This window comes from Bidens hawaiensis, unplaced genomic scaffold (genome assembly GCF_021521415.1).
Source record: "Bidens hawaiensis isolate Kalapana, Puna unplaced genomic scaffold, B.hawaiensis_p1.1 tig00004109_1, whole genome shotgun sequence".
Classification (NCBI taxonomy): Eukaryota; Viridiplantae; Streptophyta; class Magnoliopsida; order Asterales; family Asteraceae; genus Bidens; species Bidens hawaiensis.
This window is the reverse complement of record NW_027491243.1, coordinates 268928-296915: the sequence shown is the minus strand read 5'-3', so window position 1 is coordinate 296915 and position 27988 is coordinate 268928. Positions and strand designations below refer to the sequence as shown.

Here is a 27988-nt window from a genome sequence, read left to right as displayed (position 1 = left end):
GGCCAATTAACATCTGTATCTCCTTGAGTTATGATGGGGAAGGCATCCGCACGATCGCCTGGACTTTATCCGGGTTTGCATTGAACCCTTCCTCCGTGTCGATCACTCCCAAGAATTTACCCTCTTCCATGCAAAAGGAACATTTTGCTGGATTCAATTTCATGTTAATTTTCTTTAACGTGGCAAAAACATCTTCTATATCCCGCGACATCTGATCCTCTTCCACGATTTTTATCACTAAGTCATCCATATAGACTTCCAGATTTTTGCCAATTTGTTCTCTGAAGGTGTTGTCCATCAAATGTTGATAAGTGGCACCCGCATTTTTCAAACCAAAAGGCATCATCTTGTAACAAAACGTTCCTTGATCAGGTCGAAAGGCTGCTTTATCTTCGTCACAAGCGGCCATCCGAATTTGATGATAGACTTTGTACGCGTCTGGGAAGCATTTAAACTTGTAAGGTGCCACTGCGTCCACTTTCAGGTGAATCTCATGGAGCAGGTAACAGTCTTTCGGGCAAGCTTTATTTAGATCTTTAAAATCTATGCACATCCGCCATGTCCCATTGATTTTGGGGACCATTTGATATTGCGGATGATCCTCGCCTGCAATAGGTCCTGGACTTGCTCATTCATAGCTTTTGTTTGTTCCGGGCCCATTTTCCTTTTCTCCTGAACAATTGGCGTATACGCTGATTTACCCTTAATTTATGTTTAGAAATCTCCCTCGGTACTCCCGTCATGTCAGAAGGTTTCCATGCGAAAACGTAGGTGTTCTTGCTCAATACATGTTTTAGAAACACAATAACTGTTTCTGAGATAGTTGGCCCAACAGTAACCATCTGTTCCAGATATTTCAAGTTGATCACCCATTTTTCCAGTTCTGTCCTTACCATCCCTTTTGGGGTCTTTGCAGGTTTGGATCCATCTGTTGCGAAGCAATGCTTGTTTACTCGGATAATTGCAACACCTGTTCTTATAGGAACCCCGACTGCACCATGCTGTAAGGTCCCGTTCCCGGAAGCCCTACTTGGTGTTGGATTTACTCATAAACCCAATTCTAAATATCAGAGTTAATTAAAACTTCGCGGAATAATTTAAAACTTCAAACATCAGATTACAAAACATTCGTTTTTGTATTAACATACAAATTGTCTTTTCATAAACATTAATTAAAACAGTCATGACACTTCATCGTGGATACCAGTCTCTTCAGTTCATGCCATGTGTCCCTCCTCAAGCCAGCTGCCTCAACCTATTTGCCTGCGTGCATACTAAAAGTCAGCTACGCTGAGTGAGTTCTAGTTAATCAATTAACATACATTACATTCATATTCTCACCCATACATATCCAAAGATACGTATTCATATCTTACTTACTATCACTTTCTCCATACATACTTTACATACATGCATACGTACCTACATACTTTCTTTCATAAAACCCTATGGTATACCATAACCTATTCTACATTAAACATCACAGATATTGTAAGGATCTGGTCCCCAACATCATAGATATTATAAGGGTCTGGTCAATAACATCATAGATATTATAAGGGTCTGGTCCCTAACATCACAGATATTATAAGGGTCTGGTCCCTTCTGCCTCGAATAACTATATAACCATACTTGTCTCGTCAATCATCCATACATTTATCATACGTGCATACTTTACCTATCTTATGTATATAATATATATATACATGCTCATTCATACAATCATCATATAGCAATAACATTCAATAAATAGTTATACGCGTATCATACACTTATCAATTAAGTAAATGTATTAACTATCACATAGGAGTATGCACACAACCCCGAAAGCATAACAGATAAAGGGGCTAGAACTCACCTGGATCCTGTTTTGTTCACCGTTAATAGTAATCCCCTTCCTGAGTTGTGCACAGCTAACTTTGTAACACATCCCGAGTGTCAATTATCTATTACTACTACATCATACACCCACATTAATGAAACCCTCAACTAACGGGGATCCGGGGGCAGCGCCCCTGGTAGCGGGGTCTAGGGGCGGCTGCCCCTAGCAGGGTCCAAGGGGAAGAGCCCCTGGTTAGGGTTGAGATGACCTTGTCAGTTCGGAAAAATTTTATTTTCATTAACGGTCCTTTACCAAAATTGCATCAGAAAATGGATTTCATGAAATTTCGCATTGTCATTTCGCATGGCCATTTCGCATGGAATTTCACTTGGAATTTAGCTTCGAATGAGAAGGTTTCGCTTCTCACGGAAAGTTTCGCGTCACATGGGAATTTTCGCTTTGCATGGAAAGGTTTTGCTTCGCATGGGAAGTTTCGTTTCGCATGGCCGTTTCGCATCGCATGCTTATTTCGCTTCGCATGGCGTGCGATGCGAAATTCTTGGATTTCGCATGGCTTACGATGCGAAGCCCTTTTTTAAGCGAAAAACCCTTTTTTACTTCATTTATTTTTTTTTACCATTTTAAGGCCATTTCCTCGGAGATTCTTCCTTAGGACCCGATTCTACTCTTTTTATGGGTTTTAGGTTGTTCCAACTTTGTATACCCGTTTTCTTTTCAAGGTCCGGATAACACCTTTTTGTTCTATAACACACCCTTGAGGTTATATTTCACCAAGTTTAAGTTTTTCTTACATCTTACAACCCGATCTATCGTTTTATCAGTTTGCATGTCGAACTCAACCACAAAACTTAACCTTTTAAACCATAGCTCACCTTTTGCTCGCGGGTTCAAGTTCAGATATGACCAATACGTAGATCTGGACGTGTTCTTGCTATTTGAAGACTCTTGCACACTAAACTCTTCCTTACTTTAACCCGGTTTTGGATTCGGGTCTTGAGAGAGTGTTTGTGTGTGTTCTAGGGGGTGTGTGTGTGGAAAGAATGAAAATGGTGAAAGGGTGGAGGGGTTGGGTTTATATAAGGGGTTATGGGCCCCACAATCCACTCACAATTACAAATCCAAATATTATCCAAACTTCTACACACACGATCAAATTAACAACAAACACGAAATAATAAATTCTCTTTTATTTATTATTCTCAAAATACAGATGTTACAAGTCTACCTTCCTTAAAAGAGGTTTCGTCCCCGAAACCTAACTATTACTACTAAACAATTGCGGGTAAAACTTGCGCATCTTTTCTTCAACTTCCCAAGTAGCATATGATCCTTTACAATGCTTCCATATCACTTTCACTTGGGGAATAAATTTGCGTCGAAGCTGCTTTTCCTTACGGTCAACTATCTCAATTGGCTGCTCGACATAGTGGCACATGGGATGTGTCATCAGCTAGACATTTTTTCAAGTGAGAAACATGAAAGGTAGAGTGAATTCCTTCCAGCTCATCAGGTAGATCAAGCTTGTAAGCCACTTCAACCACTCGGGCTAAGATTCTGGACGGTCCGATGTACCTTGGACTCAACTTTCCCCTCTTTCTAAAACGTATAATTCCCTTCCAAGGCGAGACCTTAAGCATCACGTGGTCTCCAACATTAAACTCTATCGGCCATCTCCGCTTATCGGCATATGACTTCTTACGATATTGAGCAGCTTTCATCCTGGCCTTTATCTGATCAAACCTTGAGGAGGTTTCTTGCACCATTTCTAAACTTCCAATTTCTTTCTGACCAATTTCTCCCCAACATACGGGAGTTCTACAACGTCTACCATACAACATCTCGAAAGGAGGCATGCCAATACTTGAATGATAACTGTTGTTGTAATAGAATTCTGCCAAGTGCAAATGATCATCCCAGCTTCCTCCAAAGTCTAGCACACAAGCACGTAGCTTATCCTCAAGGGTTTGGATAGTCCTCTTGGACTGTCCATCTGTTTGAGGATGATATGCCGTGCTGATGTTCAGTCTGGTCCCCATGGTTTCATGGAACTTCTTCCAAAATCTTGAAGTAAAGCAGACACGATCGACAACGGCACTCCATGCTTCGCCACAACTTCCTTAACGAACATATTTGCTAACGCTTCTGACGAGACAGCCTCTCATATAGGTAGAAAGTGAGCACTCTTAGTCAAACGATCCACAATCACCCATATGGTATCATGGTTCTTAGCTGTACGCGGTAGCTTAGTTATGAAATCCATGGTGATGTGTTCCCATTTCCATTCGGGTATCTCCAAAGGCTATATCTTTCCATACGGTTTCTGGTGCTTTGCCTTGACCAGCAACAAAGTCAAGCACTTACTGACATAATCTACTACTTCGTTCTTCATACCTGGCCACCAGTAGTCTTTCTTCAAGTCTTGGTAGATCCTGGTTGGATCGAGTATCGAGACTTATGGGCTTCGTCTAGGACTCGATGTCTAAGATTCCCATGACGTGGAATCCACATCCTGTCAAACCTGGTCTTTACGCCATTAGTATTATCTATCAACTCGTTCTGCTGCCCAAAAATCCTCTATTTCTTCATCAACCCTTCATCTACCAACACTTCTGACTACACCTTGCTGATCTCTTCAAAGAAATCTGAGTTGATTATCAACTTATAAGCCTTTACTATCGCGAAGAAGGCGTCTGCAACTACATTAGCCTTCCCCGGGTAATACTTGATATCACAGTCATAGTCCTTTATCAGTTCTAACCTCCTTCTCTGCCTCATATTCAACTCTTTTGCTCGAAGAAGTACTTCAGGCTCTTGTGATCTGTATATATAGTACACTTGGTACCATACAAGAAGTGCCTCCAAATCTTGAGAGCATGCACCACAGCTACTAATTCTAGGTCGTGCGTTGGGTACGTACATTCGTGAACTTTCAATTGCCTAGACGCATAAGCTATGACCTTCCCTCGTTGTATCAACATGCAACCTAACCCCTGATATGAAGCATCAGTGCAAACTACCAAATCCTCTTCACCATCAGGCAGAACAAGGATTGGAGCCTGAGTGAGTCGTCTCTTTAATTCTTCGAACGCTTCTTCTTGATTCTTACCCCAACTGAATACTACAGTCTTCCGAGTCATGCCGGTCAATGGTGCGGCTATCTTGGAGAAGCCCAGAATGAATCTCCTATAATAGCCAGCTAACCCTAGGAAACTGCGTATATCGGTCGGGTTTCGCGGAGTCTTCCAATTCTTTATCGCTTCAATCTTGACTGGGTCTACAGTAATCCCCTCGGGATTGATTATGTGACCTAGGAACTGCACTTTTCGTAACCAGAACGCGCACTTCGAGAATTTAGCGTACAATTTCTCCTTCTTCAAAACTTCCAATACTTCCCTCAGATGCTCAGCATGGCCAGACTCGCTCTTCGAATAAATCAATATATCGTCAATGAAAATGATAACCATCTTTTCTAACATCGGCCGACATACCCTATTCATCATATCCCTAAATGCTGCGGGGGCGTTGGTTAGACCAAACGACATCACGAGGAACTCGTAGTGTGACACCCGGTAAATTCCCAATCCCTTAAACCAAGTAATCAACCTAAATATTAGGTAATTATGTTATATGCGCCCTGCGCGAGCGCGCCATGTTAGTCAGCGCGTGCATTTGTTATGTGCGCTCTGCGCGAGCGCGCTATGTTAGTCAGCGCGTGCATTTGTTATGTGCGCCCTGCGCGAGCGCGCCATGTTAAGAACCAGCGTGGGCATATGTTATATGCGCCATGCGCGAATGTTTTGGCTTTATGTTTTCATGCACCTTAACGTTATGTTGTCTAATGGGTTGACCATCCCGCATGATGCTAAGGCGGGTGCATCCTAAACCATTTATGCGCGTGCGGAAGGGAACTAACCTCCCCGCATGGCGGGAACATTGAGAGCTAGTTTGTCTGAAGCTCCAAGATGGAATTGACTTCAACATACCTGATCACTATGTTGAAATACCAAGACCACCTGGAGAATCTACAAATGAAACTCAATGTCCCTAACTGCGTGAAGGTTACGTGCCTACCCGCAGCAAAGAAATGTCCTTCACGCAGAAAGCTATGCGCACCAAGTGATACGCACAGAACACTTAGTCTATTCTCCAGACGTAAGGAGATTACTCCCGCCCAAAAGGAAACAGTAGCGTGTTTCAGAGATTTTCCACTTTTTACTGTACACTAACAAAAGTACCTGAAAAAGCACACTGTAACACGAAAAGTCAACTGTCAGCCACCCTATTCTCACCAACCCCAGACCTGCATGTCCTGACCAAATCAAATCAAAATCTTTTATCCACTACTCCACTCTTAAATAAATAATAATAATTTCCATACTTTATCATCATTACCCCTAGATATGAAAAGATTACAATCCCCTAAAGCAAGGGATTGTGTTCCCTTGAGTTTGCCTATAAATATGTAACCTAAATTATCACCCAAAACACACTTCAAAGAACTGCAAACTTGCACTAATCCTCTCCCAAGCATCCGTTGTTTTCATTTCCGATCCTGTTACTAGGTAAGCCGAGAATATAACCTTGAGATCTACTTTCCAACCCTTATATTCTCCTATTTCTTGATCTTAATATATATACTTCTTGTTATTTAATCGTATTCTAGACCTTCAATTCCGAGGCCAACACCAAGAAAACCCGAATCTCGATTTAATCCCTTAACAAGAACCACAGGTGAGTCTCAAAGCCCCTATTTTCACCGTTTTCACTATTTTAAACTGTTTTCGGGGCGAGGGACACGTACTTAAATAATGTTTTATCATGGTATACTTACAAGCTATGCAAGCGATTATGTGTTTAAGTTATGTTTCATGATGAGCAATGCAAACGGTTATCTATGATTTTTCGATGTTAGTGCACCAGATTCGAGTAAGTGATCACTTTACCATTGGAACTCTAAGGGTAGGGACTGCTGGTTTGATCCGCCCACTCGTAGGGGTCGCACCTCTTACACAGACGAGTGCCTAGTATGGTCATGGGGCAGTACTATGGGTTTGAGCCCACTCGTAGAGGTCGCTCCTCTTACGCAGACGAGCGCCTTGTTTTCCGGCACAACGTCCGCGCGTAACACGCGGGACGGTATTACAGTATTATTCGCTCATAGTGGCAGCGCCACTTACACAGACGAGCACGGTTTTTCAGATATGTCCACGCCCAAACCGCGGGACAGTATTACTTATTTCGCTCGTAGTGGCAGCACCACTTACACAGACGAGCACAGTTCCCAGAAATGTTCGCGCGTAAACCGCGGAACGATTTTTATCAGATTATGTTCAGAACTATGTTTTACTAAGCATGTGTTTCAATGATGCTATCAGAATTATGTTTATGACGCGATACGATTTATCAAGTTGCTAAAACTTGTGAACTCACTCAGTTTATACTGATTCAAATGTTTTTACGTGTCTTTCAGGAGATAACTAAGTAGCGCATGGAGTCACACTTAGAGCACCTCACGCTGAACATCTAAAACTAGCTTTTTGGAAGATCTTAGTTCTATCCCTTCGATGCGCGTGGTTGTTTCCGCCGCGCAAGGGGATATGGCGTGAAAATCTTCAACAGTTTTTATACTTGGATGTTTTTATGTAATTTTTAAACAATGTAATGTATTTGTATTAAACTTTTCATGCGCAATGAAAATCTTTGAATGTTTGCAATGGCCCGTGCTTAATTATCAATCCCCACGCGCGCGCGCCCGGCTGTTTCCGCCGCTCAGGGCCGGGTGTGACAGATTGGTATCAGAGCACTGGTTATAGCGAACTAGGAAAAGAAGTTTTAACCTAGACTATAACCGTTGGGGAATCACATGAAATATTTTTCAAAGAAAATATTTTCAAAAGAAACTATACACACACTTAGGAACACGGGTCACACAGTGTCTAGTAAATAATGATAACATTATGTGCTCAGAGTACATGCGCTAAGTTTGATATATTTTCACTCTTTTAAAGCGAGAATGCCTCCAACTAAAGCCAAAGGAATTACCATGACACCCGAGGAACTCGCGGAAATAATCGCGCAAGCAATCGCAACACACGAGGCCAGCAAGGCCGAATCAAGTCAGGGTCGTCAGAATGAAACCCCAGAACCCGAATCAGGAGCCTTGGACAAAGGATGCTCCTACAAGACATTCATGGCCTGTAAGCCTTGGCCATTCAAGGGTACCGAAGGGGCCATTGGGCTCTACAACTGGATTGACAAGATGGAGACAGTTCTCTCCATTAGCGGATGTAGTGAGAACCAGAAGGTCCTTTACGCGACCTGCATGTTCCAAGAGGCAGCTTCGTCTTGGTGGAAGCTTCAAACGAAAACATTGGGGCGAGAAGTTGCTCTTCACAAGACCTGGGAAGAACTGAAGGAAATGATGATGAGAAAGTTCTGCTCTCGCGCAGAAATCCAGAGTCTACAACAGGAATTCTGGAACCACACAATGGTAGGAACGGATATCGACGCCTACAACAACCGGTTCAACGAGCTTTGCCAGTTGGTGCCAGACATGGCAAACACGGAGGAAAAGAAGATCGAGAGGTATATCTTTGGGTTACCTCCTGTTGTTAGGGTTCCGCTCAACGCCGCAGCGCCTCCAACCTTTGATGAGGCAGTAGCGCGGGCCATCACCCTTACAAGGGATACGGTCCGTGCGGGTATGTTGACTACGCGCGGAAACGAGCAGCGAACCTCTGACTCCAAGAGGAAATGGAACTCTCACCACCGAGGGTCCGACTCCAAGCAGCCACCGTTCAAGAAGCAGGAGAGCGTAAGGGCTTACGCGATTCAAGCCGCGGAGCCATCAAGGAAAGGATACAGTGGCCCTTACCCATGGTGCAACAAATGCAAGTTTCACCATGAGGGTGAATGCGCGAGCGTCACGTGCGCCAAATGTAACAGGCCAGGGCACAAGACGGTGAATTGCCGTGCTAAAGAGGCTGGAGCCAATGACAACTGCTACGCATGCGGAAAGCCAGGGCATTTCAGTCGGGATTGCCCGCAAAGGGGAAACCAAGCTCGCGGGAGAGCTTTTGTGATCGGCGCGGGTGAAGCTAAAGAAGAGCCGAATGTGGTAACCGGTACGTTTTTGCTTAACGGACATTTTGCATCTGTCTTATTTGATACTGGCGCTGACCTAAGTTTTATATCCGCTGAGTTTAAAGACTCCCTAGGCCTAGCAACTAGTAGGCTAGACACGCCTTATACTATAGAACTAGCCAATGGTAGGCAGTTATGCGCAAGCGAAAGAACTGAACAATGTGTAATAGTCATGGGAGGTCACGGGTTCAATATTAATTTGTTGCCAATAGACTTGGGAAGTTTTGACATTGTGGTAGGTATGGATTGGTTAGTCGAGAACCGCGCGGAAGTTATTTGCCATGAGAAGCAGGTTCGGGTCCCACTGTTGAACGGAGAAACCTTGGTAATTCAAGGGGAAAGAAGGGGAGTTGCGACGAAACTGATTTCGTGCCTAAAGGCGCGTAAGTGCCTAAGGAAAGAATGCTACGCCTTCCTGGCGCATGTCGTAGAAAAGAAAGGAGATGAGCGAAGAATTGAAGACTTACCAGTAGTGCGCGAATTTCCAGAAGTATTTCCTGAAGATTTGCCCGGATTACCGCCGCCGCGACAAGTCGAGTTTCGTATTGATTTGGTCCCAGGAGCTGCGCCAGTAGCTCGAGAACCTTATCGACTAGCTCCATCTGAGATGCAAGAGCTATCCAATCAGTTACAGGAACTATTGGATAAGGGTTTCATACGCCCAAGCTTTTCACCTTGGGGAGCTCCAGTACTGTTTGTTAAGAAGAAGGATGGTTCGTTCAGAATGTGTATTGACTACAGGGAGCTGAATAAGCTGACAGTCAAAAATCGGTACCCCTTACCGAGGATTGACGACTTATTTGACCAGTTGCAGGGATCCAGTTATTATTCGAAGATAGATCTACGGTCAGGATACCACCAACTTAGGGTCCATGAGGAAGATGTGCCGAAAACAGCCTTCCGAACTAGATACGGCCATTATGAGTTCTTAGTGATGCCTTTCGGGCTAACTAATGCGCCGGCTGTGTTCATGGATCTGATGAACCGCGTGTGCAAACCATACTTGGACAAGTTTGTGATTGTGTTTATAGATGATATTCTGATTTACTCTCGGACCAAGGCCGAGCATGAGCAACACCTGAGATTGATTTTGGAATTGTTGAGGAAAGAAAAGTTGTATGCGAAGTTTTCCAAGTGCGAGTTTTGGCTTAGAGAAGTTCATTTTCTCGGTCACGTTGTAAACGAGAAAGGAATACACGTTGATCCTTCCAAAGTCAAGGCCATCGAAAACTGGGAAGCGCCAAAAACCCCAACTGAGGTGAGGCAATTCCTAGGACTAGCTGGCTACTATCGACGCTTCATTGAGAACTTCTCCAAGATAGCTCTACCTCTGACCGCGCTAACTCAGAAAGACAAGAAGTTTGTTTGGGGCGAAAACCAGGAAACAGCATTTCACATGTTGAAACAGAAATTATGTAGTGCGCCAATTTTGTCTTAGCCCGAGGGGACGGATGACATCGTCGTTTACTGCGACGCTTCACATCAGGGACTTGGATGTGTCCTTATGCAGCGAGACAAAGTCATAGCATATGCCTCGCGCCAACTCAAGACCAATGAAAAGAACTACACAACGCATGATCTGGAACTTGGAGCGGTTGTCTTCGCGCTAAAGATTTGGCGCCATTACCTCTATGGTACAAAGTGTATAATCTTTACGGATCACAAGAGCCTTCAACATATATTTGATCAAAAGGATTTAAACATGAGGCAACGAAGATGGGTGGAGTTGTTGAATGATTATGATTGTGAAATTAAGTACCACCCTGGAAAGGCGAATGTGGTAGCAGACGCGCTAAGTAGGAAGGAGCGAATAAAAACGCTACGAGTCAAGGCTCTAAGGATGACCATTCACGCAGATCTCTCTACCCACATCCGAGACGCTCAGCAAGAAGCCTTGAAACCAGAGTTTGTCAAAAACGAATGCCTTGGGGGTATGATTAAGAGTTTGGAACTTAAAGAGAACGGCAATCTATATTTTGCTAACCGCATATGGGTCCCTCTCAAGGGAGGACTGCGCGAGCAAGTATTAAACGAAGCTCACAAGACAAGGTACTCCGTACATCCTGGCACAGACAAGATGTACCAAGATGTTAAAACGCTGTATTGGTGGCCCAATCTTAAAGGCGCCATCGCGACGTATGTCAGTAAATGCCTGACGTGTTCGAAGGTAAAGGCTGAATACCAGAAACCATCAGGGTTGCTTCAACAGCCAGAAATTCCCATGTGGAAGTGGGAACAAATCTCTATGGACTTCATCACCAAACTGCCAAGGACACCTGGGGGTTACGACACGATCTGGGTTATTGTGGATCGGCTAACTAAGTCAGCACACTTCCTGCCGATCAAGGAAACCGATAAGATGGAAAAGTTAGCCCGATTGTATATTCGAGAAGTAGTTTCAAAACATGGAGTCCCAGTGTCCATCATTTCTGATAGAGATAGTCGGTTCACATCAAGGTTTTGGAGATCGTTACAAGGGGCTTTAGGTACTCGTCTTGACATGAGTACGGCATATCATCCCCAAACGGATGGGCAAAGCGAGCGAACAATCCAGACTTTGGAAGATATGCTACGCGCGTGTGCAATCGATTTCGGAGGTAGCTGGGATACTCATCTCCCATTGGTTGAATTTTCTTACAACAACAGCTATCACACAAGCATCAAGGCTGCGCCATTCGAAGCTTTGTATGGGCGCAAGTGTAGATCCCCACTGTGCTGGGCTGAAGTGGGCGACAAGCAAATGACTGGTCCAGAATTGATCCAAGAAACAACAGACAAGATTTTTCAGATAAGGGATCGCCTTAAGACAGCGCGCGACAGACAGAAGAGCTACGCAGATGTGCGAAGGAAACCATTGGAGTTTCAGGTAGGGGATAGAGTACTTTTGAAAGTCTCTCCATGGAAAGGAGTCCCCCGTTTCGGCAAGCGAGGAAAGTTGAATCCGCGCTACATTGGACCATTTGAGATCCTGGAAAGGATCGGTCCGGTTGCTTATAAACTCCGTTTACCCGCCGAACTCAGTGGAGTTCATGATACGTTTCATGTGTCCAACCTCAAAAAGTGTTTATCTGACGAAACGTTGATTTTGCCGTTGGAAGAGATTCACATCGACAAACAGCTGCACTTCGTAGAAGAACCTATAGCAGTAACCGATTTGAAGGAACAAAAGTTACGCAGAAGCAGAATCAAGTTAGTAAAGGTTCAATGGAACTCGAGGCGTGGGCCTGAATTCACTTGGGAAAGAGAAGACCAGATGCGCAAGAAATACCCACACCTCTTTCAGAACATGGCTTCTGCCAGCGACGTCTCCTAAATTTCGGGACGAAATTCTCTTAACAGGAGGAGAATGTGACACCCGGTAAATTCCCAATCCCTTAAACCAAGTAATCAACCTAAATATTAGGTAATTATGTTATATGCGCCCTGCGCGAGCGCGCCATGTTAGTCAGCGCGTGCATTTGTTATGTGCGCTCTGCGCGAGCGCGCTATGTTAGTCAGCGCGTGCATTTGTTATGTGCGCCCTGCGCGAGCGCGCCATGTTAAGAACCAGCGTGGGCATATGTTATATGCGCCATGCGCGAATGTTTTGGCTTTATGTTTTCATGCACCTTAACGTTATGTTGTCTAATGGGTTGACCATCCCGCATGATGCTAAGGCGGGTGCATCCTAAACCATTTATGCGCGTGCGGAAGGGAACTAACCTCCCCGCATGGCGGGAACATTGAGAGCTAGTTTGTCTGAAGCTCCAAGATGGAATTGACTTCAACATACCTGATCACTATGTTGAAATACCAAGACCACCTGGAGAATCTACAAATGAAACTCAATGTCCCTAACTGCGTGAAGGTTACGTGCCTACCCGCAGCAAAGAAATGTCCTTCACGCAGAAAGCTATGCGCACCAAGTGATACGCACAGAACACTTAGTCTATTCTCCAGACGTAAGGAGATTACTCCCGCCCAAAAGGAAACAGTAGCGTGTTTCAGAGATTTTCCACTTTTTACTGTACACTAACAAAAGTACCTGAAAAAGCACACTGTAACACGAAAAGTCAACTGTCAGCCACCCTATTCTCACCAACCCCAGACCTGCATGTCCTGACCAAATCAAATCAAAATCTTTTATCCACTACTCCACTCTTAAATAAATAATAATAATTTCCATACTTTATCATCATTACCCCTAGATATGAAAAGATTACAATCCCCTAAAGCAAGGGATTGTGTTCCCTTGAGTTTGCCTATAAATATGTAACCTAAATTATCACCCAAAACACACTTCAAAGAACTGCAAACTTGCACTAATCCTCTCCCAAGCATCCGTTGTTTTCATTTCCGATCCTGTTACTAGGTAAGCCGAGAATATAACCTTGAGATCTACTTTCCAACCCTTATATTCTCCTATTTCTTGATCTTAATATATATACTTCTTGTTATTTAATCGTATTCTAGACCTTCAATTCCGAGGCCAACACCAAGAAAACCCGAATCTCGATTTAATCCCTTAACAAGAACCACAGGTGAGTCTCAAAGCCCCTATTTTCACCGTTTTCACTATTTTAAACTGTTTTCGGGGCGAGGGACACGTACTTAAATAATGTTTTATCATGGTATACTTACAAGCTATGCAAGCGATTATGTGTTTAAGTTATGTTTCATGATGAGCAATGCAAACGGTTATCTATGATTTTTCGATGTTAGTGCACCAGATTCGAGTAAGTGATCACTTTACCATTGGAACTCTAAGGGTAGGGACTGCTGGTTTGATCCGCCCACTCGTAGGGGTCGCACCTCTTACACAGACGAGTGCCTAGTATGGTCATGGGGCAGTACTATGGGTTTGAGCCCACTCGTAGAGGTCGCTCCTCTTACGCAGACGAGCGCCTTGTTTTCCGGCACAACGTCCGCGCGTAACACGCGGGACGGTATTACAGTATTATTCGCTCATAGTGGCAGCGCCACTTACACAGACGAGCACGGTTTTTCAGATATGTCCACGCCCAAACCGCGGGACAGTATTACTTATTTCGCTCGTAGTGGCAGCACCACTTACACAGACGAGCACAGTTCCCAGAAATGTTCGCGCGTAAACCGCGGAACGATTTTTATCAGATTATGTTCAGAACTATGTTTTACTAAGCATGTGTTTCAATGATGCTATCAGAATTATGTTTATGACGCGATACGATTTATCAAGTTACTAAAACTTGTGAACTCACTCAGTTTATACTGATTCAAATGTTTTTACGTGTCTTTCAGGAGATAACTAAGTAGCGCATGGAGTCACACTTAGAGCACCTCACGCTGAACATCTAAAACTAGCTTTTTGGAAGATCTTAGTTCTATCCCTTCGATGCGCGTGGTTGTTTCCGCCGCGCAAGGGGATATGGCGTGGAAATCTTCAACAGTTTTTATACTTGGATGTTTTTATGTAATTTTTAAACAATGTAATGTATTTGTATTAAACTTTTCATGCGCAATGAAAATCTTTGAATGTTTGCAATGGCCCGTGCTTAATTATCAATCCCCACGCGCGCGCGCCCGGCTGTTTCCGCCGCTCAGGGCCGGGTGTGACACGTAGTGTCCGTACCTTGTCCGAAACGTTGTCTTAGGGATGTCCGCCTCTTTCACCTTCAGCTGATGATAACCCGATCTGAGATCTATTCGCGAGAACTAGCTTGCACCTTGTAGCTGATCAAACAAATCATCAATCTGTGGCAACGGATATCTATTCTTCACCATGAGCTTATTCAACTCTCTGTAGTCAGTACACATTTTCATGCTCCCATCTTTCTTCTTAACAAATAACACTGGTGCGCACCACATGGAAATACTCGGCCTTATGAAACCTTTGTCGAGGAGTTCTTGCAGCTGGGACATCAATTCTCTCATCTCGGAACGTCTTTCACTTCTTTCGTCTCAGCTGTAGCTTTTACAACATACGGCAGGTAGGAACTGCACCCTCGCCTTAACAAACCTTCGGCTTTGATCATCGAAATGACGTTAAGCCCTGAACTTTCTTTATCACCATAAACCGTTACTGTATCGCCATCCAACGACCTTAGTCTTATCAATCTGCTCTTACATACTATCTGGGCTTCGACTTCGGACACCCAATCCATCCCCAGGACTACATCAAATCCTCCTAAGGTCATCACGTACAGGGTAACAGGGAATTCATGTCCTTCCAACTCTATCTTACAACTATTAACCATTCTCATAATCTTAACTGAGGCCTCGTTAGCGGTCTCTACCATAAAAGTTTCAAGCACACGATAACATTTCATCCTCGCTTCCTTACAAAATGAGGTAGCTACAAAACTCCTAGTCGCACCTGAGTCAAACAATACGGAAGCGGAAATACTGTTTACTAAAAATGTACCTGTCACGACACTCGGGATTTGTTTGGCTTGTTCTTGGGTCAACATGTAGGCTCTGGTCCATGGCCTAGCCTGCTTGGCATCCTTCTTGCCGCTTCCCCCAACTTCACCATCAGTGCACTCCCTTGCCATTTGACCCGTCTTTCCACATTTGTAACAGGCGGGTTTCGCGTTACATTCATTCGCGTAATGCCCCACTTTTCCACATTTATAACAGGCATTCGACCCTTGCCTGCATTCCTCTCCATGGGCCTTCCCACACTTGCTGAACACATCGCTACTCTTACCCCACTTGCAATCACCACCGTGCATTTTCCCACAAGTCTTGCATGATTTTTTCTCCCACACCTTCTGTTTCTTATCCCTGGGATTCCACATTTGAGTACCAGGTTGCTTGGCAGGAGCAACCCACTTCTTCTCCTTCTGCTCTTCCACCACCACATCATCCACAACCAGGTCATCATAAACCATTTCTGCAAGTTCGACAGCAGAATCAAAAGTAGCAGGTTTACTAGCCCGGACAAAGGTGTGGATATTTTGTGGCAGTCCCCTCAAGTAGCACTTGATCCTCTTCGCTTCAGTGTTCACCATTTCGGGCACTAGTCTAGACATATGGTTAAATTCAGTGGTGTACTCGCGGTGTGTCATTTTCCCCGCCCTCAAATTTAGGAACTTCATATTCGCTCTCTCAACTTAAGCATCTGCACAGAATTTCTTCATAACCATTTCCTTCAGGTCCTTCAACTTCAAGGCCTTGATCTCAACAGCGGTCTTCCTTTGCTCAACCGTCTCCCACCAAAACATAGCTTCATCCCCAAATGACTAGGTAGCAAAACCCACTGCTTGGCCGGGGCGACACTCGCTAATTCGGATAACCTTGTCCATTGCGGTTATCCATTGGAGAGTGACGATTGCGTCCCCTGTACCAGATAGTTTTGGCGGGTCACAACCCTTAAACAACCTGTAACTGCACCCACCTCGGCTTCTCTTACCATCATTGACCTTCACGGACCGATCTTCACTCGATTCCTCTCTCTAAGTCTCTTCATCTTTCTTACTACCCTCCCCAGTCTTCTCAACAGTTCCTATATGGCTTGCGGTTGACCTTTCTTGTTGGTGATTCTGCATCGTAGCAGCTACTGCCTGAGTAATAGCAGCTTGGATAGCAGGGTCGAGTTGCTGCCCTTCATCCCGCACTGTCATGCTTTTCTCTTCCTCAGACTCGTGGATTGGTTCCTCAGGGGTACTTGGGTAACACATGGTCTACCACGGCAACTCATGCGACTCCCTTGGGTAACACGTGGTCTATATAAGATGATTACTTTCTAAGCTTTCTTGGGAGACACATGGCATTCTTGGACTGGCATCTTCTTTCATTTCTTCCCTAAGTCCCATTCTCTGTTCGAGTTTAAGCATGAAGGATGCTTACTCACTCGAACTTATGCTCTGATACCAACTTGTAAGGTCCCATTCCCAGAATCCCTACTTTGGTGTTGGATTTACTCATAAACACAATTCTAAATATCATAGTTAATTAAAACTTCACGGAATAATTTAAAACTTCAAACATCACATTACAAAACATTCATTTTTGTCTTAACATACAAATTGTCTTTTCATAAACATTAATTAAAACAGTCATGAAACTTCATCGTGGATACCAGTCTCTTCAGTTCATGCCATGTGTCCCTCCTCAAGCCAGCTACCTCAACCTATTTGCCTGCGTGCATACTAAAAGTTAGCTACGCTAAGTGAGTTCTAGTTAATCAATTAACATACATTACATTGATATTCTCACCCATACACATCCGAAGATACGTATTCATATCTTACTTACTATTACTTTCTCTATACATACTTAACATACATGCATACGTACCTACATACTTTGTTTCATAAAACCCTATGGTATACCGTAAGCTATTCTACATTATACATCACAGATATTGTAAGGGTCTGGTCCCTAACATCACAGATATTATAAGGGTCTTGTCCCTAACATCATAAATATTATAAGGGTCTGGTCCCAAACATCACAGATATTATAAGGGTATGGTCCCTAACATCACAAATATTATAGGGGTCTGGTCCCTTCTGCCTCGAATAACCATATAACCATACCTATCTCGTCAATCATCCATACATTTATCATACGTGCATACTTTACCTGTCTTATGTATATAATATATATACATGCTCATTCATACAATCATCATACAGTAATAGCATTCAATACATAGTCATACGCGTATCATACACTTATCAATTAAGTAAATGTATTAACTATCACATAGGAGTATGCACACAGCCCCGAAAGCATAACAGATAAAGGGGCTAGAACTCACCTGGATCCTGTTTCGTTCACCGTTAATAGTAATCCCCTTCTTGAGTTGTGCACGGCTAACTGTGTAACACATCACGAGTGTCAATTATCTATCACACTACTACTTCATACACCCACATTAATGAAACCCTCAACTAACGGGGGTCTGGGGGCAGCGCCCCTGGTAGCGGAATCTAGGGGCGACAGCCCCTAGCAGGGTCCAAGGGGCAGAGCCCCTGGCTGGGGTTGAGCTGACCAGGTCAGCTCGGAAAAATTTTATTTTCATTAACAGTCCTTTAACAAAAATGCAACAGAAAATGGATTTCATGAAATTTCGCATGGCCATTTCGCATTGAATTTCACTTGGAATTTCGCATGGAATTTCGCTTCGCATGGGAAGTTTCACTTTGCATGGTAAGGTTTCGCTTCGCATGGGAAGTTTCGCTTCGCATGGAAAGGTTTCGCTTTGCATGGGAAGGTTTCCCTTCGCATGGCCATTTCGCATCGCATGCTTATTTCGCTTCGCATGTCGTGCGAGGCGAAATTCTTGGATTTCGCATGGCATGCGATGCGAAGCTCTTTTTCATACGAAAAATCCCTTTTTACTTCGTTTTTTACAATTTTAAGGCCATTTTCCTCCGAGATTCTTCCTTAGGACCCGATTCTGCTCTTTTTATAGGTTTTGGGTTGTACCAACTTTGTATACCTGTTTTTTTTTCAAGGTTCGGATAACACCTTTTAGTTCTATAACACACCCTTGAGGTTATAACTCACCAAGTTTAAGTTTTTCTTACATCTTACAACCCGATATATCGTTTTATTAGTTTGCATGTCGAACTCAACCACAAAACTTAACCTTTTAAACCATAACTCACCTTTTGCTCGCGGGTTTGAGTTCAGATATGGACGTGTTCTTGCTATTTGAAGACTCTCACACACTAAACTCTTCCTTACTTTAACCCGGTTTTGGATTCGGGTCTTGAGAGAGTGTATGTGTGTGTTCTAGGGTGTGTGTGTGTGTGTGTGGAAAGAATGAAAATGGTGAATGGGTGGAGGGGTTTAGTTTATATAGGGGGTTATGGGCCTCACAACCCACTCACAATCCAAATCCAAATATTATCCAAACATCTATACACACAATCAAATTAACGACACACACAAAATAATAAATTCTCTTTTATTTATTATTCTCAAAATACGGATGTTACACATGCGCAGTCGACGGGTTAGCATCAAAGTCTCCTATCGCCTCCTGTCCCAGGATTATATCGTGCTTGGATTTCGCTGGTAGGACCAGGAACTCTACTTCTTTCGTCCGCAAATGAGTTCCATCACTGAGTGTGACTAGAAACATTATGACCCCTCGCGGTTGCATAACCTCATATCTGAATCCTGGCGCGGGGGCATGGATTGGTTTTAGGCATGCGTTATCCTTTTCATCAATTTGTTCAAAGCATTGTTCATACATGATGTCTGACATGCTCCCGATATCAAAAAGACGTAGTGGGATCTATAATGCCCAAACAGTGCTGTTATAATTAGCGGTTGTTTCATGCACGGACCTCCTTTCATCTTTGGAAAGATCACTGGCTCAGTCTTCCAGTCATCTTCTTCAATTTCTGTTCGTTTGTTTCGACGCACGAATCATGTGAACGTTCAGATCCTTGATTTGCTTTTTGGGCGGGCCTTTATCCGCCTGAGTAGATTGTTTTCGTGCGCCTTGATGAACGTTTTTTAACCAACGCTCAAGTTTTCCTGACTTGATCGCGGCCTATATCTCAGCCTTTAAACTTACACAATCATTAATGCCATGTCAGATATCTTCATGAAATAGACAATGTTTATTTGGATTCAAATGCGCTCGCCGAGTCATTGGTTGTGGCTTTCTGAACTCAATGTTTTCTGTTGTGAGAATCTCAGATGGAGTTTTTTTTAGAGGAGTCTATTTCTGGTCTTGCTTCCCTTTCTCGCAATTTTTTTGTTTCTGCCCAATCAGTGATCTGACGTCAAACTGTTTGGAAGGCTCTTTGGGAGGTTGAATCCTAGACCATATCGAACCGCTTTCTTCCTTTTTGAAAGCGGGTGCTTTTAAATTCTGGTTTAGCAGGCTTTTTCAGCGCTTCCCTCCCCAAAAGCTTCTCAGTAGCTGCGAATACTTTGGTTGCTGTCATAATGGCATCCTGTGTCGTGGGCATTCCATCTCTCCCTGTTAAGCAGCGAATCAGATCATTGCTTCTCACGTTCTGTTTGAATGCGTCCCTTAACATGTTCTCACTAATATCACCAATGTTTAAACATTCGTTGTTAAATCGGGTGATAAAGTTTTCAATGGACTCGTAATCCCGGAGTACAACATTCAGAATTTCTAAGGGATCATCCCAACTTTTTATCTTCCCGTCTGGGAGCTTCTCGAACCACTCACGCGCAGCTCCAGTCAAAGTTAAGGCAATCATGTGAGATTAATAGGGTAATGTCCAACCACTAATTCCTCCAACCACGTAAAATTCAACAGGTGATCACTTGGATCAATCATCCCATTGTATTTACCAAGTTTTCTTGGGATTAAAGGGAGCGGTAGCGATTCAAGGAATGAAATTTAACTTCTCACCAAACGCAGCCGGCCGTTAAGGTTTTGAGAAATCTTCTTCATCATCACTACAGTATTCATTGTGCTTTATTAATGTTCGCATTTGACTAGTGCCTTCCTTACCATGTGTGCGGCTGTCGTCGCTCGCGTATCCCCCTTCTTGATACGTAAAATCTCTTTGCTTTTGGGAAGCACGACTCTGATCATACACGACCCTGCGGGATAAGACCCGCTAGGTCGGACGACCTCTATCACGACTTCCTCCTTGCTGATGATCAGCTGATTGTTCGACAACTTCCATTTCTGGAGTAACTTGACTTCACCGTATGATCAGCTGATGGCGAATCATAAACCAGGGTTCTCGCCTGTAGCTGATTGTTTTTCACCATTCTATCATACTCTTCTTCAACTTTTGTTGCTCTTGTTGGTAACATTCTTCGGGAGTCAACACAGCTTTTCCAGTTCTGGATTGGTGACAAACTCTTGTTTCATCACCCTCGAATCTGGGGAACTCTCCGGCTCTGTCTTCCAGAATCGGAGTTCGAGTACTTCGTCGAGATTGTACCTCTGTCTGGCGCTTTCTAAGATCATACCTCCTGGACCTTCAGTCCGCCTTCCTCTCGTCAGAGTAATCGTAGGAAACTGTTGGTTCTGACTCATCGTGACAAACCACAAAAACTTCAAAAACTTTCCAAAAAATCGTGAAATCTAGCTTTAAAAAACGGATGGCGCCAATGAAGAAGCACAGATCGAACCGGATAGTCCGAATCTATATTTCCCCAAGTGTGGGTGTACTACCTGCCTGATGAGATCAGATTCCGATCAATTCCCTACAAAACAAACACCGTGAGTGTCGTCATGGGAAGGATGCGATGGGGGGTATTCCCGTAACTACCCTCCGGCATGAGAATAAGTACTATACTGTGGATAATAAAGTACGAGATACAAGTAATTTCTTTGATCGTGTGTCAGTGAATGAATTCCTCTTGAAGATGATTTGAGTATTATAGCCGGGGATAGACGGATGGTGATTGGTGGAGTTGTCACTATCAAGATATTCCATATCTACCTGAATGGACACGTGTCGCACGTCTATAGGACATGACAGCCTGGCTCCGTTTGGGGCGGTTACCAGGTTGTCCGGCTGTTATCCTTTTATTGGTTGATGTCGCTATCAGGGAATGTTGGAATAATTTTCTAGAAGTATTTGTTACAATTGCTCTTCCATATCATATGAGGGCTTTGCATGTTTGAGGTCCCTTATGTGATCCGCGGATTTCCTCGATGGATGCTCAATGGTAATCCGCGGATTATGTAGGAGACCCGCGAGGGTATTCCTTGGTTCGCGGGTAGTTTTACTACCCTACGTCTATAACAACCAACACAATGACTCTAGATAGTATCTTTCACAAGTTACACAATATTCAAACTCAAATGCGTTAGTAGTGAAATCAAAATATTTAAAACCATTTGTTATTCAAGAATATCCAAATCCATTAAATTTGTAAAATATTGGTTTAAACTAACGGTTTGGTTGTAAAATTTGTAGGTTTTACTTTTGAGGCCTAAACCAGACAACAAATACTGACTCTACTGGAACATTTACTACCGCGGTATTGGATATATCGTAATTATCTTGAGCATCTACAACGTCTATGAGGAACTCGAAATCTTGGACCCTGAGAATTGAAATGGAAGAATGCATACACTGGCATAATTAGTTCTTTGGCGGTTATTACAGTTTAATGTGAAGCTATAACATGGTTCATTGTTTTGAAGAGGAAGAAAGAAGAGCAACAAGCAGGAAGTAATGAAGCAAATGGATACGGTCAGTCGGCAATGGCATAGTAGATGGAGAGATATGGGACTGGTAGGTGTTGTATGGCAAGATTCGTGCATTCTTTCTTTCCTGAGATTTATGTAATATTTTTAAACCTGGAAACCTAATTGTAGGAAATGTTTTTTATCAACAGCTTGAATTGTGAAATAATTTTTTAAAGTGTAATCAAATTGTTATTATTATTATTATTTTTATTATTATTATTATTATTATGAGTATTTATTATTATTGTTATTAGTGTAAAGAAATTTAAAATATTAAGAGCGAGTCTCAATTACGAGCATCATAATTGTGATCTAGAGATTTTTTTTTTTTTCAGTTTTCCTTTGTATGGTCTAAGTTTGGCTGGGCTTGTTTGTTTTTACATGTACTTTTGAATTGTCTGTGAAAAATATTGGCCTAAAACAATAAATTTGAAAAATGAAAATTTTGGTCTAAAATATATTTTAGCTACATATTATATGTATATTAAAAGGGAAAAGGTGCCCTTCTCTCACAATTCACTATTTATGAAATTGTTGTCTTACAACCACTAAAAAAATAATGTATTTCCTAAGATTCCGACGCGTGTATAATAGCAGACATTTTAAACCTCACCTGTTATCTTAAACGTGTTGTCATACGGTCATTCACACATACCAAGTCTGTCTGGGTTAATTTTTCTCTGGTGATATTTGTTATGCACATATTCTATTCACACTTACAAAGACAGACATTACGGATGTCGTTACCGGCGGCAATTCAACGGCGTCTAGGTAGCGAGTCATCGGATTCCTGTTTTCATCGGTCGCACGATGCCGCATATGGTAGCGAGGGTGTTCCGTTGACGGTGGTCATTTGATTATGCTACCTTGGTGTGGAATGCTTACCGTGGGGTTCCGGTGGGCGATTGTGTGGTTTACCAACACTGTTGTCGGGTTCTGTTTTGAAACCCTAGGTAGCGTTGTTGATGGCCTCTTATTGTTCTTTTAATGGTGGTTTTGTTGTTGGCCGTTTACCCGGGATGGGGTACGTGCTTCGTCTACCATTGCCGGTTTCTGTTATGAAACCCTAAGCGGCGGTGGTGTTGTAGTGGCGGCGGTGGTCGGGTGGACGGAGAGGCCACCTGTAAGGAATCCGTGGTCTATCGTTGCCGGGTTTTGATTCGAAACCCTTGGTAGCGGTGGATTTGTTGTGGCAGTGGATGTTTGTGGCTGCCTATTGTAGTCTATAGTTCACGCCGCCATTTGTTACTCTGTGTTTTTGTCGTTTTGGTTGTCTACGGCTATGACGATCATATATTTGACGATGATAATCGGAACGAGGATGATCATCTACGTTGCCGAGTTTAGATTAGAACCCCTTAGTGGTGGATTTGTGTTGATAGTGGGATATGATGATCATGTGCCTGAGCCTATGATGACGATCATGTGTCTAAGCCTATGATGACGATCATCTATCGTTTCCGGTTTCCAGTTTGGAACCGTTGGTGGCGGGTGAGCCGTGGTGGCTGTGTTGAGTGCAGCAAAATTAGTTTTTTTTTTATTAAGTTTTTATTGGACAGTTTCATTGAGATTGTGTTAAATATAATATTCAAATTTGCGTGTATGTTTGCTAAATATGTTGCACATATGCAAAATACAAGTTTAATTTTACAAGATATTAATTATGGTGTAAAAGTTGTTTGATATGTGTTTTAATGAATTAAACCATTAAGAAAAAAAATCTTTTAGTTTTCGTCTTCTTTATCCTTGAGTTAGTTTTCGTCGTCTTTAACCTTTCAACGCAGTGGAGTTGATGTTTTAGCATTGGTTGCTCTCTCAAATACACGCCTCCGCGGCGAAGCGCGGGTAAAAAAACTTGTTCTTAAAGTAATGTAGTTATATTAAACAGTAGAATATAGATGTGAAAAAAGTATCGTTTTTCATTATAAATGACAGATGTTGTTGGTGTTAATACCCAAACCGAGTTATGGGTCGGTAAGGTGGGGTCGGTTCGAGCTAATGGATTGATATCATTAATTAATTAATTATTAAAATTAGAGATATTATCTATTTTATTTATTAGATAAATAGAAGTTTGTGTTTTATTTAATTGTAATCGAGCCTCTATATAACCTCAAAGAATTCATGTAAGGGTTAATAGAGAATTGATCAAGTTTTGAGTTAATTTCTTGATTAATAAAATTGGTGAGTCGTGTCAAATATTCTCTGGTGTTTAATTCAATATGAGAATAACCCATGATCACAGGAGGAACGAACCAAGAACAACCGGGTTGTGTTCGAGCGGCGAGACGAGGGTTGTAGATTGAACACAAGGAATTTGTTCGTGTTTGTGTTGTTTCAACAAGATTCGCAGGTTCTATTCAAGCAAGGCAGACGCGGATTTGTTCGGGTGAAGAACAAAGGTTTAATTTTGTTACGATAATCTGATTCGCGACAATAAATTTGATTGGAAATTGGTTTTGTGGTTTGAAGGTTTTGTGATTAAATAAATCACAAAATTCAACATTTTGATAATCAAAGTTGTTTTGATTTGCACGGGAAAAATTCCCTTCTGAAACTGCCCTTCATGGATATTTCCTTGATATCCCATGGTTTCTTGAAATATCTTTAACCGCCTCTGCTGTGAGTAAGAGAGCTGCACATCATGATTGTCATTTACTTGCAGTGCCTCCCTTATGGATTGTTCTGTTACTTCAATCTCCTGCCCAAGTACAGTGTCTTCTATCCTTCTGCCATTGATATCATTAGCATATTCAGCCGAACCCAGAAGTCATTTAAATGATTTCTAAAAAGCACCGGGTTTTCTGTCAAAGCAAATCGTAGATTAGAGTTCTGTAGGAAGTCAGTCATTACTTCCAACTCTTGATTTTCTTCACTCACTTCAAGGAGGGCACACATATTGTGTTTCGGTTCAAATTTTAACGCCATTATATCTGAAAAATCAAAACAATAGTCAGTAAGGTGAAGATATAATATAACGTCGACAGTAGTTAAGGAAGAAAGTCGTCTTCAATAACTTGTTCCATGACAATCTGCGAACCTACACAAACAACTCAATCGATTAGTAAGATGAACAATAGAAACCCTAATTCCAACGATCAATTATCGGAAATCAGTTATCGATTTCTTACCAAGTCGGAATCAAAGATAATGGCTATAATCTAATGAGATTTTAAGCGAGTAGATAGCGATTAGGAGGCACGAGCAGAGAATAATTGATGAAGGAGGGAAAAAGTGTTTTTAAAATATCTAAGTCCCCCTTTATACCTTACGCTTGGGATTTAAAACCCTAGTTTGTCGTTTAGTACAAGCAAGGTATAATTTGAATTAGTGTCATTTATTTACGTTGCTCGAGCAAACCGCCAAAGACAGTTGTCTTCAAATATGCTCGAAAAGTATTTTCAAAGTATGCCTGATCAAACTAAATTAAATTTGGTTAAGTATGGATATTATTCATTAAAGAGATTGCTCTAAAACTACGTCTACTCGAAAGAAAACTTAAGCAAATTTAATAGTCTTTTAAGCATCAAACCTGTACTCGAGTTCTACCCGTGCTCGAGACTTTACCTTAACCAAAATCCACACAATAAATAACAAAACAAAATTTCACCCTTGCTCGTTGATGAAATCATACTTGAAAGTGTAATGATTAAACACTTAACATATAACAATGCATTTAGGATAATCACTATGCTCGAATTTACTAAGACTGCAAGTTATAACCAACTTAAAGTGATTTCCTGCTTGTCTCTTATGTATTCTCGAAAACACTTAAGACAATTTCTAGAAACCACACAATGCTCGAGTATGTTATCATTTTGCTCGTTTCCTGTAGCATACTTAATATGTGCTCGAATGTAAGACCCCGAATCCCGGGAATCCTACAGTTGGTCATCATATCCAAAAAAAATTCTCAAAAATTTAAAGCCAAGCAAATTCATCTTATTAAAATCGTTTCAGAGTAATAACCAGCGGAATAAGGAATATCAAAATTTCCAAAACCGGGAAAATGTGATTTTAAACCCAAAGCAATTCATTTTATTTTAATACCTGTTCAGAGTATATAATCAGCGAAAAATCACAAGTACTAAAACAAGTTCTCCAAAGCCGGGAAGGATGCCCAAAACAAACTTTAGATATATCTAGTAATAGTTAAAAAACGAAACAGTGTTCATCATTGAAATCCCCGACTAGATATGTCTTCAACCGTCCAAGTAGTCTCGAGCACGTCCAAGCGATAAGCATCCTCCTCTAAACCTGAAACTCACACTAACATACACACAAAGTCAGCTTGAGCTGAGTGAGTTCAAGTTTTAATAATCAACATTTAAATAATCATTCCAAGAGTTTAAATATAAAAAAACGGGACCTGGACAGTTAGGCCAAAATAAACAATAAGTAGTCATACTTATATATCTATATAGTTATATCCCTATGCTTAACATCCAAGTAATAACATCAGGGTCGAGCACATGTACAACCCAAACACGTAACATCCAAGTAATAACATCAGGGTCGAGCACACGTACAACCCAAACACGTAACATTCCATCCGATGGTGATCATGCCTCACGAGCCTTCCCCCTTACAGGCTTTCCAGGGCCCACCACAGGATTTTAGAACCTAAGTAGTATAGTTTGGCCCGGCCAAGATCACCATCCATCCATATGCAAACACAAAGTAGGCATACGCAAACATCCTTAGTCGATAACGACTAATTAACATTGCCAATTATTGGCCATAAATTAACGCATGTATAAACATGCGTATATGCATATATACATATATACATATATATATATATATACATATATATATATATATATATATTTATACATATATATCATTCCAAAATATATCATAATGAAAGTAAGCCTATGGTCATAAAGTAACACCTGCATACACATTCATAAATTTCATCTCATGACATACTACAATACGAGTAAGCCTATATCCTTGTGTCTAGACCATAAGTAATGTCTATAACCTTATAAAATATTCTAAGGCATAGAATATAATTCACCCATATGTTCATGAACCCACAAACACAAGTAAGGCCATATAAAACCATCCAATTAGTTTAAACGAGTATAGTCGGATAAAATTGAAATATGGTGTGTATGTTAGCCCAAAAAGTAAAAAGATTTAAAAGGGGCATCATGAACTCACCTGACACGAGGCACCAAGTCACCACGAGCTAGAGGGCCCCTAAATAATTCCACATCTCACACGCTTGTCGGATTAAATACAATAGTTACTAACGATACCAAAGAGACTCGTTTATCCAACAAGGCGTTCTAATATGGTTTGAGTTACCTAAGCCTCATCCTTACCAATTTCAATTATGACAGCCCCCGGGGCGTTATATTTACCAAAACCACCCTTAGATAATCCCGGAAATAAAGAATCCCCCAATTACCCCCGGAAGTGCTAGGTGAGACGAATATGCGCGTTTATGAGTTGTTTAGGCACTTAACATCCAACTCAGCCCCGTGTGGACCAAATTTGATAAAATCACAGCCTAATAGCCCACATGACACTACACGAGTTGGTTGGGTCGGTAACTCGCAACCACAACGCACCAACTATCAAATAAACGCGAAGTGCATTGTACCAACCCGTTTGAGTGACCGACAACTAATTCAGACCCATTAACATAACAATTTAGTTTTCCACAGCCCGTATAAGATACCAAGGCTACACAAATTGAATTGGTTGTTAATCCTCTCAAAAAACATGCTAGACACAACAATTAAAAAAATAGACAACCGAAACCTTGTTTTTCAATCTATCGACAATTGATCAATCAAACGAGCTTCATAGCCCACGATACTAAAGTATAACACATATGACATACCTAGGAAGATGACGGAGCAAAACCTCACTTC

At 42.0% G+C, this 27988-nt stretch overlaps 1 pseudogene; it reads left to right on the top strand.

Moving 5' to 3' along the window:
• The window catches only part of LOC143625554 (cytochrome b561 and DOMON domain-containing protein At5g47530-like), a 43248-nt pseudogene extending 21124 nt beyond the window's left edge, over nt 1-22124 (top strand).
• Nucleotides 22125-27988: the final 5864 nt, after the last annotated feature.